Consider the following 21,575-nt stretch of genomic DNA (forward strand, 5'->3'; position numbering starts at 1 on the left):
TAGCCTTATAACGCTCATGTATGGCTCATGTACCAGTGTGTGCTATATGATCAATATATGGAGTTTTTAAGAGTCCCGACTGAATAAAAGCACTTCGATAAGGCACTTTATTTCTTAACCGCCCCACTCTTCTCTTCTTCTGTTGCTGTGATTGATTCTTCCACTATTCCTTCTTCTACTGTTTTGACTGTACAGTTGTCAACCCAGCTCAGTACTGCCCCCATTACTACAGTGCGAGCCCCAGTTATAAGTCAGTTGTGCCGTTTGCTGGCGCATTTGTGTTCTCACTGTAAAGGAACCGCTACAGAGTTCAAATGGAAGCGAGCCGAGACCACCTATTTTTGGCGATCTTGACCCGCTTGTTTTGTCCCGTATCCGGGAGCGATTACTGTGTTCACATATGCCCAAACAAACCGGGTTTTTGGGGAGATGCTCACTGTCTTGGAGAAACTACCCTAAATGATTCAGGTGTGAGTACCCCCTAAGACTTGGATACTACCTGAATTGCAGTTATGACCACTACAAGTATAAAAATTGCTGTGTTTAGCCTCTTTTTCCACCACACAATTTATCTTCTGTTTTTTGTTTCCCAAAGGAAAAGTACAACAATGGGCCACTGACTTTTGCCATCATGAAATTGATACCAAATCATATTGATACATATTGGTTAGTAAAATCCGCAGTAGTTCGCTGCATCCCCTGGTTAAAAATTAGCGTCTGTAATTATGTGTTTTTGGGGGTTGTAGGTATTGACCAGCACAATAAGTATAAAATGGTCATGAATTCAACATATCAGATCATCTCAGGTTAAAGATCTTTCACCATGAACCCCTCGGTTCTTGTCATGAGGGAAATGTGTGAAATGATCTTTAGTGAGTGAGACTTAAAATTAAATTGAAGTGAAAGAAATCCTTTCAGGAAAAGTTCAGTGACCGTTAATTAAAAAAAAAAAAAGATATTGGTTAAATTAACAATAATTATAGGTCTGCTGTGGCTCAGAGGAAGAGTTGTCATCTCTCAATCGGAAGGTCGGGGGGTTGATTCTGGCTCCTGCAGTCCCATGCCAAAAGGTCCACGAGCAAGAAACTGACCTCCAAATTGCTTCTGCTGTAAAGTCATCTTGGTGTGAATGTGTGTGAATGTGACTAGCAGTCACCATGGCACCCGCTGCAATCAGTGTGTGAATGATGTGTGGATTGGTGACTGTGACTAGCAGTGTAGAAGTGCTACACAAGTCCATTTACTGCCACCAATAACAAGTTGGGAGCCACTTTAGTCAGAGCAAGCTGGGGGGGGGTTAAAGCACTACCAGTCTAGATGCAGAGTACTAAGACCATAGAGCAATCTGGATCTCATAGATAAGCCGACGGTTGCCTCCGTGCCTCGTAGCAGGCCAGCCGCTATGCAGATGAGGCAGGCTTAATCAAAACTCTGGGAAGGTGGAACAAAAACCACCCTGAACATTAGTGAAGCGATGGCAGAGGAAAGCGCCAAGGAGGCTCCTCACAGTCCCATTTCATCTGGGCTGTCATGTCTAGTCGAGCTCCATGGCAGCAACAGCTGACAGGACAGAAACACATGTGAGGGAAACACTGCAAACAAAAGATGTTGAGTGTTGGAGGAGAGCAGAAAAACAGGGCCCTGCTGCTGCCAGTTTAAAGGATCGCATCCAAAACTGGAAGAGGATCTAACAGACTTTAATATATTTGTTCTATTGACTGTGCCTTCAAGACACATATGCTAATTATTGCCAGGCACATCTAGCTTGTCTACAGTATGTCATTAAAATACCTACAGAATAGGACAATTCTAAATGAATCTTTTAGTGTTTTATTTACATTTTGGAGCAGCTAGACTTGAAATCTGAAGCTGTGCTGTCGGTGCTTTTTTATTCCAAATGCACACAAAGAGAAAAATGTTTAATTACCACACATTGGATGCTGAATTTAAACATCAGCGGGCCACAGTCCCAGGATGTCAAAGTAATAACTTATACAGTATTTCATCATTATTTGTGTGTATGTTGTCACAAGCATACCCACTGAGAGTACTGGCTTTGGCAAGCTCTGTTAGCAATGTAATGCTTGCCTTCACTCTCCATATTCCAAAACTCCCACCTCTATTTATGAGCCAAAAGTCATGAACTAAAGTCTGAATTTAAGGAGTCAAAATCTCCCATGTTGGCAGGAAGCTTCAACTGCCAACGGGATGTGTTAAGTAGAAAGCAGCAAACATCTGGCCCTCTAATTTTTAATTACCCTCCTGCCTAAATTTGGACTTTGCTCTATCTTGTGTCATAAAATGTTCTTAATTAATTTTGCGACCTTTTTGCCCCCTCCAGAAAAAGCCCAAAATGACTTAAATGTTGCATTAGAAAGCTGCTAAATTTGAAGGATCTGCACCAGCTGAGCAGAGCTCAAACAGAAAAGAGGTTTCTTTTCTTTTTTAAATATAAAATCTCACACTTCAGTTGCTGGGTTTTTGTTTTGTGTGCTCCGTGCTCACAGCGCCTTCTGAAAATTAGATCTGCTGGCTCAAAGTTTATTTCTGATCTCTTTGAAATGATAGATGTTGTGTTCTGTTGTTTGAGATGTGTGAAGTTGCATTGCTCAAGACAGTCTTTTATGTCCTGACAACTGTTTGCAGACGAGTTCTCTGTATAATGAGAGTGAGATTTAGGAAGCACACTCTAACTTTCTTGTAATGAATCTATGCCCTCTCTAGTCAAGTCGAGTCAATGTGTGTTTATACAAAGATGTTTCTGCATAAAGAACCCCCTATGGATGGACTTTTGTTGTATATTATTGTACTGAAGCTTTGAAATGTACAATGTGCATCAAACTAACTGACTTTGTTGGATTCTGGTTGCATATAGCTTGTAGTATCACTGAACAGTGATGTTATTCTTCCTTATAATATATTCATCTTTTTCACCTTCAACCACTTCATGTTGTTATGGTAATGGCTTCAAATTTGACCAATCATGCTCCCACTTTCTCAAGGGGCAGGACACATAAGAATACAGTCAGCCACAATGCATCAATGATAATGGATACAAGCTGTGGAATTAGAGAAGAATTTAATATAATCCTTAAATGACTAATGAAAATGTATTTCAAAACAATACTAAATTAAACTATTTAGGCAGCAAAGTGCTGAGGCAATTTAATAAATGATCCCATTTAGAAAACAGAATTAAATACACAGAAATATATCCCATGTTTTAGTAAAAGTGAATTCCTTATTAGGTCTAATTTAGGGATGCACCAATCCGATCCTGGCATTGAGTACTGGTCTAATACAGATGCAAAAAGTTACATCAGATATCAGTGACTTATCAACAGGGCAGACATATTCAGTTCATGTTCTTCTATGTTTACAACAACCAGTAGGTCATCAACAGTGGTAAGTCGACATATGTTTAGATCTGTAGAGATAAAATATTGTAAAGTAAGATAACTAGAGCAGCTCTGCAGTTTGGATGTTGTTATGTTGTGTTTCTCTGCCATTGTGTGGGTAGGCGTGGTTTAGGGTGAGTGACAGGGCCAGACACACATGCAAACATGGGGGGGGCGTGGTGCGGAAACTCAAGGGCTAATTATCAAAATAAAATTCCATTTAAAATCTGAACCAGAACGACAAAAGAGAGCGGGCCGACTGGTAAAAGGACTGACGTAGCAGAGAGGGCAGCAGACGGATCGAGGACAGTCGGCTGGGGTGAGTGACCACACACACGAAACCCCCTCCAGAGCAGGGCGACTCTGCACACATTCAGGGAAAGGCAGCCAACACGCCCATGTCCACGACAACATGCAGGGGAAAACAGAGGAGCAGGTGAGGGTACCCACTAGACTAGGTGTGGGCTTGTCAGGTTTGGGTAGGCTGTGTAGCTTGTCGCTGTAGCAGACATATTTAACACTTGTTTCACCAACAACTCTGATGTCAACATGCAATATGTGTCAGTTTAATTCCTAACTTATCCACTGCTGGTTTACAATTTAACTGTTTTTCCTGTTAGTATTTGATATTTACTCCCTACATGTGTACTTATTTATAATCCGATAGAATATTAATCCAGCCAGATTATACATTTTTAGATACATTTTTTATGTCATTTTGGTTTACAAACTTAGAAAAGCCTTAAGTTAAAAATAAAAAAAAAATCAGTCTCATTGAGGAATACAGGATGTTTGATTAATAATGGGGCTGATCAGATCAGTGTCAGTATCACCATATAACAAAACCCGTGTAGGGGTATTGGGGTCTAGGTTTAAAAAGTTGGATTGTTGCATCCCTTTAAAATTAATCCAACTGCTCCAGCTGTCATGACACCAGCCACTTCATCAGAATGAACACAGGATAAAAAAGGACACCAGGGTTTTCCTACAGAAAGTGTACAAAATACAAGGCTTATGATTTTAACATTTTCTATCTTTAAAACCGTATAAGCTCACCATCCTCGATCAATAATATAGACAATCTTTTTACCCTGTGCCCCACACATCTGATAACCTGCTGTGCCTGAAACCTGCTCTGCTGCTGATGCTGATCAGACAGAGAGGAGGGTTGCCCCACACATCCTTCCTGTTGATGAACTGATCGAGGTGTGAGGTAAATATGAACATTTCGTATGGCTGCACAGCCGTCTTGAAATTCAAGGAAAAGCTGAGTCGATTTTCAACAACCCCTGAAAGAAACTGGAGAACCAGACACAAAATATAATCTCACGTAAAAATTCAGTAAATTGATTAGTAAGTATTTTCAATAGCTTTCTGAGCTGACCCCAGAAACCACAGGCACAATGTCACTGTCGGGTTACACGAAATACTTGAACATTTATATAACACTATCCCTTTTTGAGCTGAAGAAAAGTAAATTTAGCTCATAAGAAGCTCATCCGAATACTCTGAAAATATGATGTTGGCTTCCTGACTGTGATATTTTGTTGTTTTGTTTAGTATTATGCGCTGAACTCTCATGCTCCAAACTTCTGTGTGTCCTCTCAACTTCTTTCCTCTCTCCCGCACACTTTTTGATGGCCTTTTTGATATTGCCTGTCATTCCCTGAGTGCTGTTTTTCTCACATATTTCTCCTCTCTGCTGAAGATGATTGACACTGTCAAGAAGAGAAGAAAAAGTCACATTAAAATGTTTACCTTGGATGTCCCTAACTTTCAAAAACAGTGTCTATTTTTCCAAGTTGTCAGCATCTTGGGTGGTCAGCTATGAATCTATGCAATGGGGATACTGTGACACAAATTTAAAAGATTACTTTGTTGATATTTCTAGGGTATTATTGCAGCACATACCACTGGGATTTATCTTAATTTTAAGGGCTGATCTTCAAGGAAATATATAACCTCCCTTTGAGTTATTTTATTTTTGGAAATACAGGGGGCAACAGAGGCTGTGTTTGGTGGATTGCGCTTACCCAGGCTGTGGTTGACCTTTAAAAAGAGTGCAGCAACGGTCACATGCTGAAAATTGACTACACAATTTTTACTCTGCCTTGTTATGAAAGGCTAAGCCCCAGCCTATTGCCACTGTTTTCGGTTCAACACATTCTAAAAAGAAACTGCATAAGAGGCTGTCATCGCTTCGGCTGATTTGCTGTTTAGTTATTAAGTTGTTCAGTGAAACACTAATCTACCAACTTCATTGGATAGTCTTGTTTTGCAGTTACACTGCTTTTTTCAATGTCTGAAATGCGAAAAAAAGGTAAATGAACATTGTACTGAGAGACAAGAAGTGTAAGATCTCAGTAAATAAATGTAGAGAAGCACAAATTAGCTGCAGGTACCTTTCCTCCACATTATGTCATAATTGGACAGCCCTCTGACATTTGCAAAAATACAGATTACTTTTCCCCAGGCTCCATAAGTGAACTATCATTGAAAGTGAAGTATTCCACCTCATTACTTTGAAGATCCCAACTAACACACTTGCGAATGTCAGCTCCCATACCAGGCAAATGATAATAGCCTGCAATTGCACTGTGAGCTCCCTCCAATATGTCCACCAAAATGGCTGCAATCAAACTTCCTTGCTGATAGTTTGCCCCCATGGAGAACAAGTCTGAAATTTGGTGTTATACTACACATATCAGATTACTGGGGGCACAACCGAGGCAGATACCTTTTTTCAATGCTGTCTGTTTGTCTATTTTACCCTACAGGTATCAACTTTCTCTGTATTTCAAATCTTTCCTTGCAGATTGACACCTCATAATCATATGGAGTTTCAAATCCATCACCTCTGGCACTATTCCGGGATCCATTTTTCCCAGTGTGAACAGCCTGACTGCTCCTCAACCTGCATATCTTCACCTCTTATCTGTTTCTAGACTTTTCTTTTCACTTCCTCTATCTCAGTCTGACTTTGACTGTCTCTGTCTCCTCTGCCCCCGTCACACAGCTGCACATCTTTCAAAGAAGAAGGGAAAAAAAAATCAACTCAGTCAAAGCCTCTCACTCTCTATGAGTCATTAACTGTCTATCATCCTCTCTAACTACAAAAGTGAAGTAAGTATTTGCAATTTAATTGCAGTATTTTAAAGTGGTGTGCCGTGGATAGCAGACTAGGAGTATCATTACTTGAAACTGGACCATTACCACATTTTGAATGATCTTTTTAAACTGTAGTGTGCCTATTGAGGGGCACTGAAATGGATTAGCAAATGTTACACGCCACAAGCCAGGGCAACTGGTGAATTATTGCACTACCAGCTCCACCATTCTGGGAATAATTATTTGAGATATTCCCATGGTTTGGTACATGGCAGCATTGTTTGAGTCATTTTTTTCCTTTTACCATTTTGCCTCTCTTCAGGGAATGTTTCTCCAGCTGTTCAGTGTCCACTGCAATCACATTTTTTGAAGATGAAAATCAAATGAAGTAGCATCTGCCAACTGTAATATTTAGCTAAATTTGGATGCAGATTTTTGAAGCATCAGGCACTTTTAATGTAATTAAATTTCCTGAGTGCTACTTTTAATCTTAAGTGAATTTTATGCATCTGAGACAGTGTATTGATCCCAGCATGTGTGAAGGTTTCATCTAGTATTAGTGCACTGCTGAATATTGTGTGCTTCGATACCTGATACTACACTGACTCACTATAGTGGAAGGCCTATGGTCATAACACATTTAAATGAATGTAGCAGCATGCATGACAGCTATAACTTGCAGTTATGTAGCTCTGCTGTCTGTAATGTTTCACAGTGTCTTTGTTGAAACACTTTGCCGTGCCTCAGTCACACATTGTATGAAAGTTCAGAACTGTTGTTTGCCCTTCAAGGTTTAGACCAAATTAACTGTCACTATTTTGTCTTTTTTCAGCCATATATTGCCAGCTAAACTCCATTTTTGTTCTATTCTCTTTTTAATCTAATGCCTATTCACCTAGCCCCCATTAAAAAAAAATTCTCATTATTTTTTTCTTTCAGATGTTAATAGTACTTTCTGCTGTTTCAGTATACATTGTCTGAATGCCTGAAAATAGTCTCTGTATACAGCAAAAGCGGTGGAGCTAAATACAATACACTTGAGCCAAATTGCAGACATTTCTCTCATGAAACCCAGAGAGAACAAAAAGGTGGAAGACCCAAATGCAGATATAACTATTTTATATTATATTTTATCAAACCAAACTCAAAAACCCAAAGTTCAATCCAAAAACTCCAAGAAAAGAAACACACCAAAAAACACTAGGAAACTCAGTAAAAGCATAAACACGGGAAGCACACGAGACGGAGATGGCCACAAACGACGGCGACAGCAACAATGAACCAACAGAAAGCACATAGAACACAGAGACTATGTAGACAGGGGAGTGACCATCACATGTGTGGAACAAGACAGAGGTGAAACACATGAGGAGCAATCAACAAGGAGGGAAACACATAGAGAGCCAAACCAAACACAGGGGAACTCAAGACAGAGACTAAACACATTAAAGACACAGTAACATGAAGAACAATTACAAAAAAACATACACAAGACAGATACCGAATAAAAAAAAAGGAATACAAACTAAAGACACAAACAGGAAACACAGAACACTCAACAAAAGGATAAAATTAACACAAGAAAACACAAGACAAGAATCACAAAATAAAACAAGAACCTCAAAACACAAACCCAGAAAAACACAAACACAACAGAAAACCCAAACCATGACAATTTCACCACGACTGAGCTTTAACTGTTGTCTTCAAACCAGTATCTGCACACCTGTGCAGAAAACACACAGCACTTAAAGGTTACTCCTTTGCACTAACTCTGTCCTTGCTTCTCACACAGCTGACTGAACAGAAACAAGGTAACGTAAAAAGGAAGTATCGGCTTGATGTCCTTCAAGTCCTACATACCAGTTCTCCTTATTTGTCCAATTGTGCAAACTGTACATATAGCCTTTTACCATTGCTCGTTTGTTCTTTCTTCGTTATTTTAATTTCTGTTTTTACGAAACACATCAGACTTTGTGTGTTTTCACTCAGTGGGCATGAGTTTGGAGTTTCAAAGTGGAATCATAGACATCGGACATGAAGTTGCATGTTTGCTGTATCTGGTCATCTTGCATAAGTCCACTAAGTGAATGTAAGCATGTCGCGAGGACCCTAGGCCAGTGATGCTAGCTCTGCCAATGTTTACCCCACTTGGTGACCTAATTTGATATTGCCTCTGTTTAAATGTGTTTAGCCCTGTTAACAAAACTATTCCCAGTTTGCATGGCTTTCTGAGTGCTTTCTTACCCTGAGATAATTAGGGAGTCATAATTTCAAATTTTATTTAAACTAGTAAATCAGTTGCAAAGAAAATCTCTACTGTTTACATAAAAAATGTGATCAAATTCAAACTACATCCATATTTTATTTTGGTTGAATGTTTTCACTTCCTTCCATACCTCAGTTAGAAGTCTGCAGGAAAAGCAATTGAAGGTGATGATTCTTCTTCATGTGATTTATATACTGCTTTGCAGCTGACTGCTGATGCTCACTGCATTCAGCAGTAAAAACAACACTCCTGAGTCCAGCTGCTCTATTTACAATGCAGAGGATGTTTTCAAGTTGATCTCCTGAAAGTATGAGTGAAATCTCTATTTGGCACTTCGTGACCAGTCTGGGGACAGGACTTGCTCTACCTGACATCTTTTCATAATGTCATAGCCAGACAGCCTTTTCATAAACATATGCACCAGTTACAAAATCCATTAATATCCATCATGTTCTGTCATAAATCATATAACCGGGCAGCCAGTCTCACTGTAATTATTGCCGAGCAAGAAGCAGCAGTCTGTGATTACGTTTAGTCATTATTCCCCTTCATGTGATTAATCTCAGCTTTAAAATAATAAATGGGGAAAATGAACCAGTTTTATGTCAATGCGTTTGTAATTGTGAATTTGAGCGTGACATATTATGAAGCCGAGTTTTGACAGAAATCTGTTTCTGTCAGTCTCCTCTCTCCCGCTCCTCTGTGTCTGTGACAAGTAAAATGATCAATGCTCTGCGATGTTGTTGTTTGTATCAAAACATCTAAAAATATCATGAAACCTACAAATGTCACAAAGAAATAAAGCATTTCTCTGGGTCTCTTTTTGCTCTAAAGTATTTAAAATACTTTTGCAGAATGTTAGACTAGGAAAACAATAAAACAAAACATTACCCCATGAGAGAAGGACATGATGTAAAAACTGTTTTTTGATGACATTTGTTCATTTCACCAGCGATGAAAGACATCCACAGTATTACCTGAGTGCTGATAAGTACCAGTTCTTGTTTGTTAACCTCAGTGGATTCGCACAATTATCCCCTCTATCCAAGGACAGTGTTAGTTTCTACTGAGAAGACAGGTTTGAATGCATGCACATCATATTAATTCCCTGCTTTGTTTGAACACTCATTAAAGCGATTCTTTCAGCTCTTGCTGAAATTAAAGCCGCTCTAGTGAATTATATGTGCATCACACTTTGCCTTCAAGCTCCAGTGAGCAGGGGATATCTTAAATACTAATTGTTAAGGGTTCATGTTCCTGCCACTTACTACTAGGAAATCTTATTCAGCTGCCATAAACCCCTTTCCACTGAGGTACTTATTTTAATTCAGGATGTAGATTTCTCATCATTGCAGGTGTTTGTGTTCCTTAAATCTTATTGATTTCTTGTTGAGCAATTTCTCTCCATTATGGGAGTAATCTAATTTACTGAGGCTGCATATATAAGATTATATAATACCCCTCACCTTCCCATGGCAACATATGGGGGGGCTCTTCTGACGTACATCAATGGTTTACAGTCAGTGCTGACTAATGTCTTCTAGCACACAAGGTTCAAGGGAGATCAATTTTTGCACAATAACCGGCCCAGGCAACAATCTGCCCTGTGGAATGAAAGAAAGCATATCAGTGCCAATGCAAACCCTATTATCAAACACACACAGTCATACATTATGTACACAACGCCAGTTTCACAATGCTGGTTCAAAAGCAAGCATGAATTATTCATCAAAACCCAGATTCTTCTTGTTTTTCTTGTCGTAATTAATACTAAGAACAATCAGCTCGTCACAAATCAAACACTGTATTTTTTTTTCTTATGCAGCAACTTTCCAAGGGAGAGGGCAATGATAAAATTCAATGATCGCAACTCCTAATGGGTGTTCCAACAGTGGCCCTCATTCACAATGGAGGGGGGGAATCCTGCAGGTTTATTGATTAAAGTCCAGGTTAAAGGTTCAGCTATTATTCTGCTGCAGAAAGGGGATCACCCATTTCGCCTGGAGATCAATGAAAGGCCTGCAGCTATAATTACCATACACTTGATGGTGTTATTATTACAATGGCATGCACTGGGGAGACTGATTAAAGTACCATCAAATGCAAACCAGCACACCCTCATATATATATATCAACTGCACAGTTAGTAATTAGTGTCAAATAGTATTCTGCTACAAGCTGTAAAGTACAACAAAGCATGCAGGTGACATATTATATGATGGTATCCTTTTTTTAGGAATTAGTTGCAGTGAAACTAACTGTAAGCAGATTCTGCAGCTTCCAGTAAAATCTTTACACCAACAAGCAGCTGTTTACCAAACCATCCCAACAGGCCGCCTTTGTAAATCAACAATCATGAGCAAGCAATGGGAATCATAATCAAGGTTTAAAAGGTTACATTGTAGAATTATCAGCCAGAGTAATTATTGAATATGAATTACTCACTGTTTCTTGAGCCATTTGGATAGTTTGGTTTTGGTACAGCACAAGGTTGTTATTCTCCTGAGAATTATCTGAATAAAAAAAGAAAAGATGTGGGGAAAAAAAAGAGTTCATGGAAAGTACCAGTTCAGTCCTTTAATGGCCACTGGAATTGCTCTAACTGTTGTCTAAATGTCACAGGCCCCAATCCAGATGCCGACTCATTGGCACCAGGCCTGAGGCGAGCATGATAAAGGTTGCAAATGTCAATTACGTCTGATAAACTTTGGGAAGGCAGATTCCTGTTATATCAGTTTAGTCCTTCCATTGAAACATATGCACAGCAAAAAAAGGGAGCTATCTGCACATTGGGCGAGGGGTGGTGTACAAAGAGAGGGTCTGAAACAGAAGAGAGTCATTAATCATCCCCTTTTAAATTTACTCTCACTTCACTGTTTAGGCAACTCACCCTTTGTGTTGTTGTGTTGGTGACTCACACAATCCCTGACTACTGTCTCATTCAGTTATAACTCTGCAGTTTTTCTAATGCATGAGCATTTGAATTCAGAGTCAAATTTTCACGCCTGAATAACAAACTGTCACTGTGAAATATTGGAAAAGAGTTTCACTTTAAAATTTCTTCAGTGTACATTTGTCTTTATTCAATAATTCATATTCATGATTTCATTGCATGCTGTGATCATTTGGAGATGGGTCAACATGAAACTTAAGACAGGATAGACAGTTCAAGCAAATATACTGTTCTATGGTCCATCCATCCATCCATCCATCTTCTTCCGCTTATCTGGGGTCAGGTAGCGGGGGCAGCAGCCTAAGCAGGGAAGCCCAGACTTCCTTCTCCCTAACTACTTCGTCCAGCTCTTCCCCGGGGATCCCGAAATGTTCCCAGGCCAGCCAAGAGACATACTCTCCCCAGCGTGTCCTGGGTCTGCCCCAGGGTCTCCTCCCGGTGGGACGTGCCCTGGACACCTCACCAGGGTGGCGTGCGGGAGACATCTTCATCGGATGCCCGAGCCACCTCATCTGGCTCCTCTCAACGCGGAGGAGCAGCGGCTCTACTTAGAGCTCCTCCAGGATAGCCGAGCTTCTCACCCTATCTCTAAGGGAGAGCCCGGCCACCCTACGGAGGAAGCACATTTCGGCCGCTTGTACCCGCAATCTTGTTCTTTTGGTTACTACCCAAATCTCATGACCATAGGTGAGGGTGGAAACAAAGATCGACCGGTAAACAGAGAGCTTTGCCTTCCGGCTCAGCTCCCTCTTCACCACGACAGACCTGTGCAGAGTCCGCATTACTGCAGACGCTGCACCGATCCGCCTGTGGATCTCTCACTCCATCCTTCCCTCACTTGTGAACAAGACCCCGAGATACTTAAACTCCTCCACTTGGGGCAGGATCTCATCCCCGACCCGGAGAGGGCACACCACCCTTTTCTGGCTGAGGACCACAGACTCAGATTTGGAGGTGCTGATTCTCATCCCAGCCGCTTCACACTCGACTGCAAACCAATCCAGAGAGAGTTGGAGGTCACGGCTTGATGAAGCCAACAGGACCACATCATCTGCAAAAAGCAGTGATCCAATCCTGAGATCACCAAACCGGACCCCCTAGACACCTTGGCTGCGCCTAGAAATTCTGCCCATAAAAGTTATGAAAAGAATTGATGATAAAGGGCAGCCCTGGCAGAGTCCATCCCTCACTGTAAGCAACTATATGCGGGTTATATTTCATATTTTTAATGTATAAATTGACAACTCTTCAAAGAATCAAAAGACGTGGCTTATTCTAAGAAAGGAACTCAATTCTAGTTCAAAAGTCTACAAATTTCTTGGGTTTAATGTCTCAACAGTATCTGTTGAAGCAATGAGTCTGTAAAATCCTCAGCTGGCAGCTAGACATCATTCAAGAAACAAGGTGAGCATGTAATACTTTGAATACTGGGCATGGGCCTTTACACAAGGACATGGTACTGTATGTCTTGTCGTTTCATTCCTTCAGCCCACACTGTGTGGGCTGATCGGCCGAGCTCACAAATCAGTGGTTGCTCTTCAAACAGTAGAGATCCTCTCACTCAGTGACAGCTTTCAGCATGTGAGAGCCGCTACACAGTCTATATACACTCACTAGACCATTCCTGCTTATTCTGTGCATATGTAACTTTAATCATTAATCACCCTGAATATAGACTATGTTAATGTAACAAGACTGACATTGTAAAGTCATGCTTCAACTCTTTTTAGTTGGTCTCAGCAAGTGTTAAATGCAACTTTCTGCATGCTATCACAATGCAAACATACTGGTGTTAAGCCGGTATAATGTTTATTTGGTCCAGACTAACATCACACCGTTGTCTTTCATCATGGCCCTGGTTTTTGTTGACACTGACAAACAAACCAAAAGCAGCCAGCATGACGTACAAACCAGCAGGTAACTTACTAAGGGGGGGTGGTTCTGAAAAAAAAGTCTCTCTGTCTATTCAGCTTCATGAGATGCCACAAAGAAAACTCAAAAAAAGACAGACACCAGATGATGTAGAGAAAAACAAGTGATTAACAATACCTGAGGAGTAAAAAAAAAAAAGGAAGGATTAAAACAGACAGCAGGATCAGTCTATGGAACTCTCCTTGTTAAGAGAATCAAGTACCCAGGGCTGAAAACAAGCTCTCCATAGTTATTTCCACCTCTCACTTTTTTAATGATCAAGTAACATCCCTGCAATCACAGGCTGATGCTATGGTTACCCGATGTCCTTGCAAAAATATACATGGCACTCTCACAGCCTGCCTATTAGGATGTCTTCCTACACAGCTCACAATCAGCTGATGGATTTTTAAGAATAGCACAGCTTGTAGAGTGTCGACAAAAATGACGGATCAAACACTGCGAATACCGGCTTTCAGTAGAACACATGGAAGAGCTGATTGGGTTTCAAGACTACAACATGTTCCACATTTGGGAGATTTGTGAGTCTGATGGCGGTACTTCAAAAAGTCAAGGGTCTTTAAAGTAAGGTAGGGTTTATCCTTTAAGAAATAAACAATTTCTTTTCTTGTTATCCAGGTGCTGATATAATTAACATCCTGATTTAAGTGACAGTTGAATGGCTGTACGACAGTAGATGCTCCTCCTTTCCTCTCAAAACCGCATTGCAAAAACTCAAATCTAAGCTTCTGTTTTTGTCTACTTTATAGTTACCGTCTCTTATTACTCTAAATTTAAGTCACCTCCATTAGATTGAGCTCTTATTTCAAGACAAAACAGGCCAAACTATGGACTTTGTTGTTTGTACGTGCTAAAAATATCCGATTGATTACGCAAACTAAGTGTTGTGAGGAGTGTCATTTGATACTGGGTGTTTCATGTGTGGCATTTTGCTGGTGCCATTGGCAGATATTATTTCATATCAACTTTAATTATGTCTTAATTTGAGTTTTAATATCTTAAAATAAGATTTATTCAGAAATTTTATATCAACACAACTTAAATTGAGTGTAACGAGATATTTAGACTTAATATTAAATTTAAAAAAAAATACACCTGCCAGGTTGTAGGATTTTGCAGTGTGGTTGAGTTGGTTTAGTTTAAATATTGTTTGGAAGTTTCTTATTTTGTTAACACTTCATTTTCTGCACAGATGTTTTGAATTCAGACTGAGCTCAAGCCGACTTCTGAAACCAGAATCACCATTGGCTATTGTATTATACAAAAATGTAACATCTGGAAGCACAAGACCGGAGTTTTGTATTGAACATGTTCTGTTGCCCACAGCACAAGCTCTGCAAAAGTTTTGTCAAGTAGTATCTGAGTGAGTGAGGGTGGTCCACGCCGAAACAGTTGTTGAAACAAAGTTGTTTGCACTATAGAAACAACAGTTTTATAAAAGCAGAGAGCAACATCCTGGCTAAGTACATTTTCACTTCATGACATTTTCACCTCTAATGGCCAATCAGTAAAAATCAGTTTTCCTAACGGTATTTGTTGTTATTTGTGACAAAGCCTTCTGTTTATCACTAATTCTATGAGGTACAGAACACTACTTTCATTCATCCTTTTTTTCTTTTTTTAACCTTTGTTGAAACAGAGCTTGGTGTAAAATTTGAGATGCTACTTGTGCTCAAGTTGGAGCTATCCCAGCTGGGGTAGCGTCTACATGCATGTACAGGTAAACTCTGCTTTGAATTTAAATCTACATTAAAACCCACAAGACTGCCACAACCTGGTACTCGCATCTGATTTTTATATAAGGAGCATCATTCAACTAGCATCTAAGTGGGAATTGGTTGTAAATAGGGATGTCGATTTACCAAGTATTGTCTAAATAATTGTGAAGTAAGTGTGTAAGGTCCCTGTAATAGCCCATGGTGACAGAGCTAGTACTCTTGCAGACCAGCAACAACAGTGCCGTCTGAGTGGGAGTTTTCCGCTGCTAGATGGGTTGTGACCCGGTTGTGTTCTTGACCATACATGCTTCTTTTTATTATTTTTTTTTTCCACACTGAGAGCAAGGAGGTCACAATTTTGAACACTCCAATGTGTAATTTTGTTTAGTGCTCTTATTGCAGCAATCCCACGTTTGAAACACACTGGAAATGGCTGTTATCTTCTTAATTCAACTGCTGAGTTATAAATTGTTTAATCCATAATGGGTGATTTTTGTGCAACTCAAACACTGAGTTAAAAAATCCATCAACCCAACATGCATCGGTTAACTCAGCATCTGGGTTGTTTGTGATGTCATCAAGTTGACAGACATGCTCCACCAATCAGACACCTCATCAGGCTCCAAGCACCAAGCAGTCATGTATATCAGCACCTTTTCAATTAAATATTAATATAACTGCCTTTACATTAAAATAACTGTTCCTTTATGTGATTTAGGGAGAAAACATAGGTTTTCTTTTGTTTTTTGTGATAAGTCTAGTATCTGAAATATTCTTTCCAGAGATCATTAACAATGAAAGCTAATAATCTGAAACTAAAGGAGTTCTCAGTCACACCAGAGAATTAAAGAGGTATTACACAATTGATTTGTCTTCAGTCATCTAATGATGATGATCTGCCTCTGAATTATTACTTCAATCATACAAGTCATCTCAATGTCATGGGAGTGAAAGTATGACTGGACTTGGGGACTCAACATTTTGTCAAATATGACTTAAATTAAATATATAATGTTGTATTGATTAATACAGATATATAATATATAGAACATAAGTGAATAAAATGAAAACTTTGACAACGCATTTCTAAGAGTTTGATACATTTTTAAGGCTACCACCATGTGGCTGTTTATCTAGCTTCTCATAAAATGTCTGTTTGTCTGCACTCATGTTGCTTTGATCCGGAAATTTCAGGTCTGTGGATTTCTTTTTCTCTTTTACATTGTACCAAGTCTCCTAAAATCCTATTTGAATGTCAAATTCAATTTGTAAACTTGTTTTTAACCAGTTTGTTGGCACAATTATAAAGCGGTCATGGCAAACTGCAAATGCAGAACATACAAGCCCGCTTAAAAAACCCCACATGAATGCACGAATACTTCATTTGGCTCACTGTTGCTCACAATATTCTGAAAAGCTACAAAAAAAACACTGAAGAACAAAAAAAAAGCAGAAGAACAAAAGAAGGACCTTCTTACAAAAAGAGAATTAGTTATCAGTGGAGCCCTGCGCTACAACCCAATTAACTCTCCTTCTCTGAATAGTTTCTCAGATGGATTAAATCAACATTTAAACACAATTTCTGAACACTTTTTTCTCTTAATTAAATATTAGTATTAGGCCATGTTGTTTTGTAGACCTTTAGCATGAAAAATTAATAAACCATTTTCTCTCAAATAATAAGGAGTTCCTCTCAAAGCCCAGTGCCCAGCACAACTGAGCGGGAAGAAAAAAAGCTGTGCTATAAAAGAGGCCCCAGGTCGACTGACTGATTGAAGACTGGTAAAGCTACTGAAAACCAATGCCTCTGTCCAAAGGCTAAACCAAGAAAAGTGATTGCTCACTGTATTGCAGGAAGAAACAGCACATAATTACTTGGTGGAAAAAAAACTACAGCTCAGTGGTTTTGCTGCATCAGACATTTCCATGCCAACTACTTTATGGTACCTCCTTGGTTAAAAGTGAGACAGGAAACAAACTGGAGGGAAGTGGATGCTCCAGCAAAATGTGCCCAGTTTTTGTACAATAACAACAGCATTTCTTTTGTCCTCTTCACTAAAATTTTGTGCAAGACAAGGATATTGCTATACCAGATTGTTAAGCTGTCATGGAGAATAATGTTTCACAAAGAAGCAAAAATAAGGTTTACACAAAGCACCTGGAAATCCTGGATAGCTTCTTTTTTTGTGTGTTATCGGGTCAAAAAGCCTCTGAATTATTCCTCAGATTGAGCCCTTTTGTTTTTACATAAACCACAGTTCTGGATATTAGGCTCTATATATATTCCCTTTCATGATTTTGTGTGAGAGAGTGCCTTGATCACATGCTAGTTAATGGGGAGACCCTCCTTATTTATGGCATGAGATGCTGGTGCAGGAACAACACTGTGCTATTTATCTTTTTCCCTCTTTGTGTTTGTGGGTAAGCAATTAAAATAACTGGGTCACTGATTATTGAACTTGTGCTCGCAAGCTGCAGCACATTGGTATCATACAATATTGGATCTTTCGTTTGATGGCTCACTGTGGAGCCGACTTCACATGTCTTGATGATAGAAGTAGGGAAGGAAAGAGGTGATGGAAAGAAAGTGGTATTGTGTTTATTGTAGACCTGATCCTTCAATAAAATAAAAGTGTATTATATAGTTGGTTGGTTAGGGCCGAATGGCCTCCATTTCAGCAATATATATAGCAGACAGGCTGTTATATCCAAGCGTAAAGGAGAACTGTTACTAGGGGGATAGATTCATTTATCCATACAGTGGTTACTGATTTTGGCATTAAAGTTGTGACTATGTTTGCCCTGGATTAGTATGAACATACATTTACGAGCCAGTCAATATTACAAGACTTTGACTCCGACCACCTAATTTCACTGAGACTGATAAATCAAACTCACAGGTGTATTCATATCAACTTGCAAAACCTTCTCTTCAGCTTCACCTGTGGAGGTCAATTCTCAAAATGATTCAGCCTTGTGCTCTTAAATGTGTAACTTGAGTGAATCCTGGTTATGTCTAATCAGTGTTCATAGACTCTCAAGTTTGAACAGACCACTGCGGTATAACTTCTTTGTGTGGGTTGGAATGAACGTTATCACAAACATGTTTTAACCCATGTTTTAACCCATGTTTTAACCCATGTTTTAACCCATGTTTTAACCCGTGCTCTATCACTTACTTTCACGTTTAGCTTTCTTCAGCCCCTCTGTCTTTTTTTCTGTCTGGTAGTTAGGCTCCAGTTTCCACCATCACAAGAAAAATAATCCAATAAATCATTTTTAGCAGAGAAAAACACAGATCCCTCTTCTCACTGCTAAACTTCGACTACCAGCGTGGTGCTGTCATAGGGATTCTATAAATTCTGTAAATTACTCTGGCCCTAGTCAACACGACAGAAAAAGCATTTAGAAATTACCTACTTTGACACTGATTATCTAATTTTAAAATTGTGGATTATGATCGAGCATTTATTCAATAGCTAGAATTTTTCAAGATCACTTAAAAATCTCTCACAAGGATTTAGACACCAGCAGCACCAGGGAAACAAGCAAGCAGACTCCAAAAAAGGCTTTGTTTGAAACTTTTGATAACATTTGTTCTGGTGTGGTAATTCTTTATACTCAACTATTTCAAAAAAATAGTGTAATACTGTTTTTTTATTATTATTATTTTGTACCGTAGTCTTCAACTCTGTACCCCAAAAAGATTTTGTTTTAATTTTACCTAAAAATGATAATTTTTGCACTTTATTTTCTTAAGAAAAGAATTTCACACAAAATGGTATGGGGAAAATTTGTTGTTACTGTAGTGTTTCTGAACTACATGTTAATCGTGACACTGAAGTAATGTGTAGTCACCTTTGAACTTTGCCCATATTCTTTTCTAGGTTTTAACAACACAATAAAAAGAAAAAATTACAGCAACACCTTAAGGTTTGCAGTTTGACGATAAATCAATCCTGAAAATCAAAAAGTATCAGTATCAGCGATACTGGCCCTGTATTTACTTGGTATCGGATCAATACCAAAATTCCCAGTATCGCCCACCTCTAATACTTATAACAGGTACTCAGAAACCTCATATTTATATGTTTGCGTTTGGGTTTTAGTTGATGTAGTTAGTTGACTGTATTCACATAAATTGTTACTTTTATATATTTTGTTTGTCTCACAATTTTCAAAACTTTCATGTTCTTTTAATTTGTACATAAAACTAAATTAAATACTTCAGTGGATTCTTTAAACAAGCTCTATAGATTATATCATATTCTCCTTCTTTTCTCTCATAATTTTGAGTTTTACAAAAACACAATACAAGGTTAAACTAGCTCAGGTCAGGCTTATTGTTGGTGTTAAGCAGCATCCTGAATTCACCAATCAATATACTGCTCTCCACCTTAAAGCTCAAGTTGTGGTCTTAAAATGAAGCCAGGATCAGCCTCTAACGGTCTTCCTGTCAGCATGGCTTTTAGAAAAACAAAGTAAAAAAGCAGCAAGACAAATGTCAACCTTTATTCAGAATGTTAGCATAACAATCAGCAGTTAAGCTGTCCATGATCCTGAACTTGGACCTAGAAGGATTCAGTGGTCAACTCAAGATATCATACTGTGGCATCTTAAGAGGGGCGGGGACTCATGACTAAGATATCACGATACAGCAATCCTGACAACCTACAATAACCTAATATAAGAGCAGATAAATTGAAGAATACCCATAAAAAGGGAAAGTGGAGGATTAATGCGTTAATTCATTGTGCTTTGTTTAAACAATGAAATTGAAGGAAAAAAAACTTCAAAGCACTAACATTTGTTTTATGTGAATCTGTATCACTGTATCTGTACCAGAAACAGATGACTTTACTGAGTAGTGAAAAACTACAGCTGAACCTTTTGTTTGACAGATCCATTTCTTTGTACTCTTCCGTAAAATTTCTCGACTTCATGCAAGTTTGTGGCATAAAGAGCAGCATTTTCCACTCGTCAATAAAATGGGCAGTAATTGTCACATTGGACTCTGTGGTCTGTGAAGTCCACCCATCCCAGGTGAGTGAAACTCTTTTTGCCGACTCGAGTGCATACACCACCTTTCTTCTTCTCTTCTTCTCCTCTCATCATAAAGAGACCGAGTAGTTTCTCCTCTCTTCTTTTAGGTCCGGTAAGTGAGTGGTGTATGTCTTTTCTTCATTTCACAGCTGTCAGACATCCCACTGTCTTCTTCTAGTATTATGCCACTGACAGCTCCTTCACCAGCCAATTATTTCACTGCAGCTCATTCTTAATGGACTCATGCCCAGAGAAGCCACCAGTATTTCCGGATTATGCATAATGTGGTTCTCCTGCATTGGTGATTTGTGTTTACAGACAGTGTTTCTGTGCCCATGTAGCGATTTCCACTCCAGAGCCATTTCTGTTGTTATTGCTGCTCAGTGACTCTAAAAAGTGATGGACATTCAGTATTGAGACTTCTGTCTCCTCCCTTTTGCAGACATTTATCCAGATTCACAGACTTATTTTGCTGTTGTTGTAGTTGTTTTGTTTCTTTGCTGAAGACCATTTTCTGAAATTGTGGATTGGAAGTCATCTAAATTGTTTTGGGTTTTTTTCCAAGGTCCATTTTTCAGGCTTTAAGAGAGGACGGGAGCAGAAAAACTGAATAAAAGGAGAGAGTTTCATGCAGGAAAGGGGCTACCAGTTGAATCTGAACGTGGGCCTTCCACTGGAGGGCTAGTCTCTTAGGGCATGCTACCTAAACGGCTGGTCATGGAGCTGATTCTTTATCTCTGTTTGCATAATTATAGTGTGGAATAAATCAATTCTAAAATAAACCATAGCTTGAGTAATAGCTCTTAGTTTAGTGGCTCTGTTAAGCAGTAAGAGATGATTTTAAATTGGCACACAGAGCTGAAATAAAAGCCATTACACTGAAAAAGAGAGAACAGCCAATAAAGAGACATTTTTTAAGTACTCCTACCATGCAAAACCAATCTGAGCGATTACTCATATAAGCTCACCCACACCAGCAGGAAATAAACAACACATGGGCCCCAACAGTTTCTGGAGTTGGAGATGACTGACAGCCAGTGGGACCTGTAAAACATCCCAAGGCAAACTTGATTACCGCCCCCATCAGTATTTGGCTTGTCAGTGTTATTGAGGCACTGTCAGACGTGTGCGCTGTGCTATCCAAATCAAAAGTG

Source organism: Halichoeres trimaculatus, unplaced genomic scaffold (assembly GCF_033239565.1).
Source record: "Halichoeres trimaculatus isolate MK-OKI-2021-1 unplaced genomic scaffold, fHalTri1.1 fHalTri1_scaffold_6, whole genome shotgun sequence".
Classification (NCBI taxonomy): domain Eukaryota; kingdom Metazoa; phylum Chordata; class Actinopteri; order Labriformes; family Labridae; genus Halichoeres; species Halichoeres trimaculatus.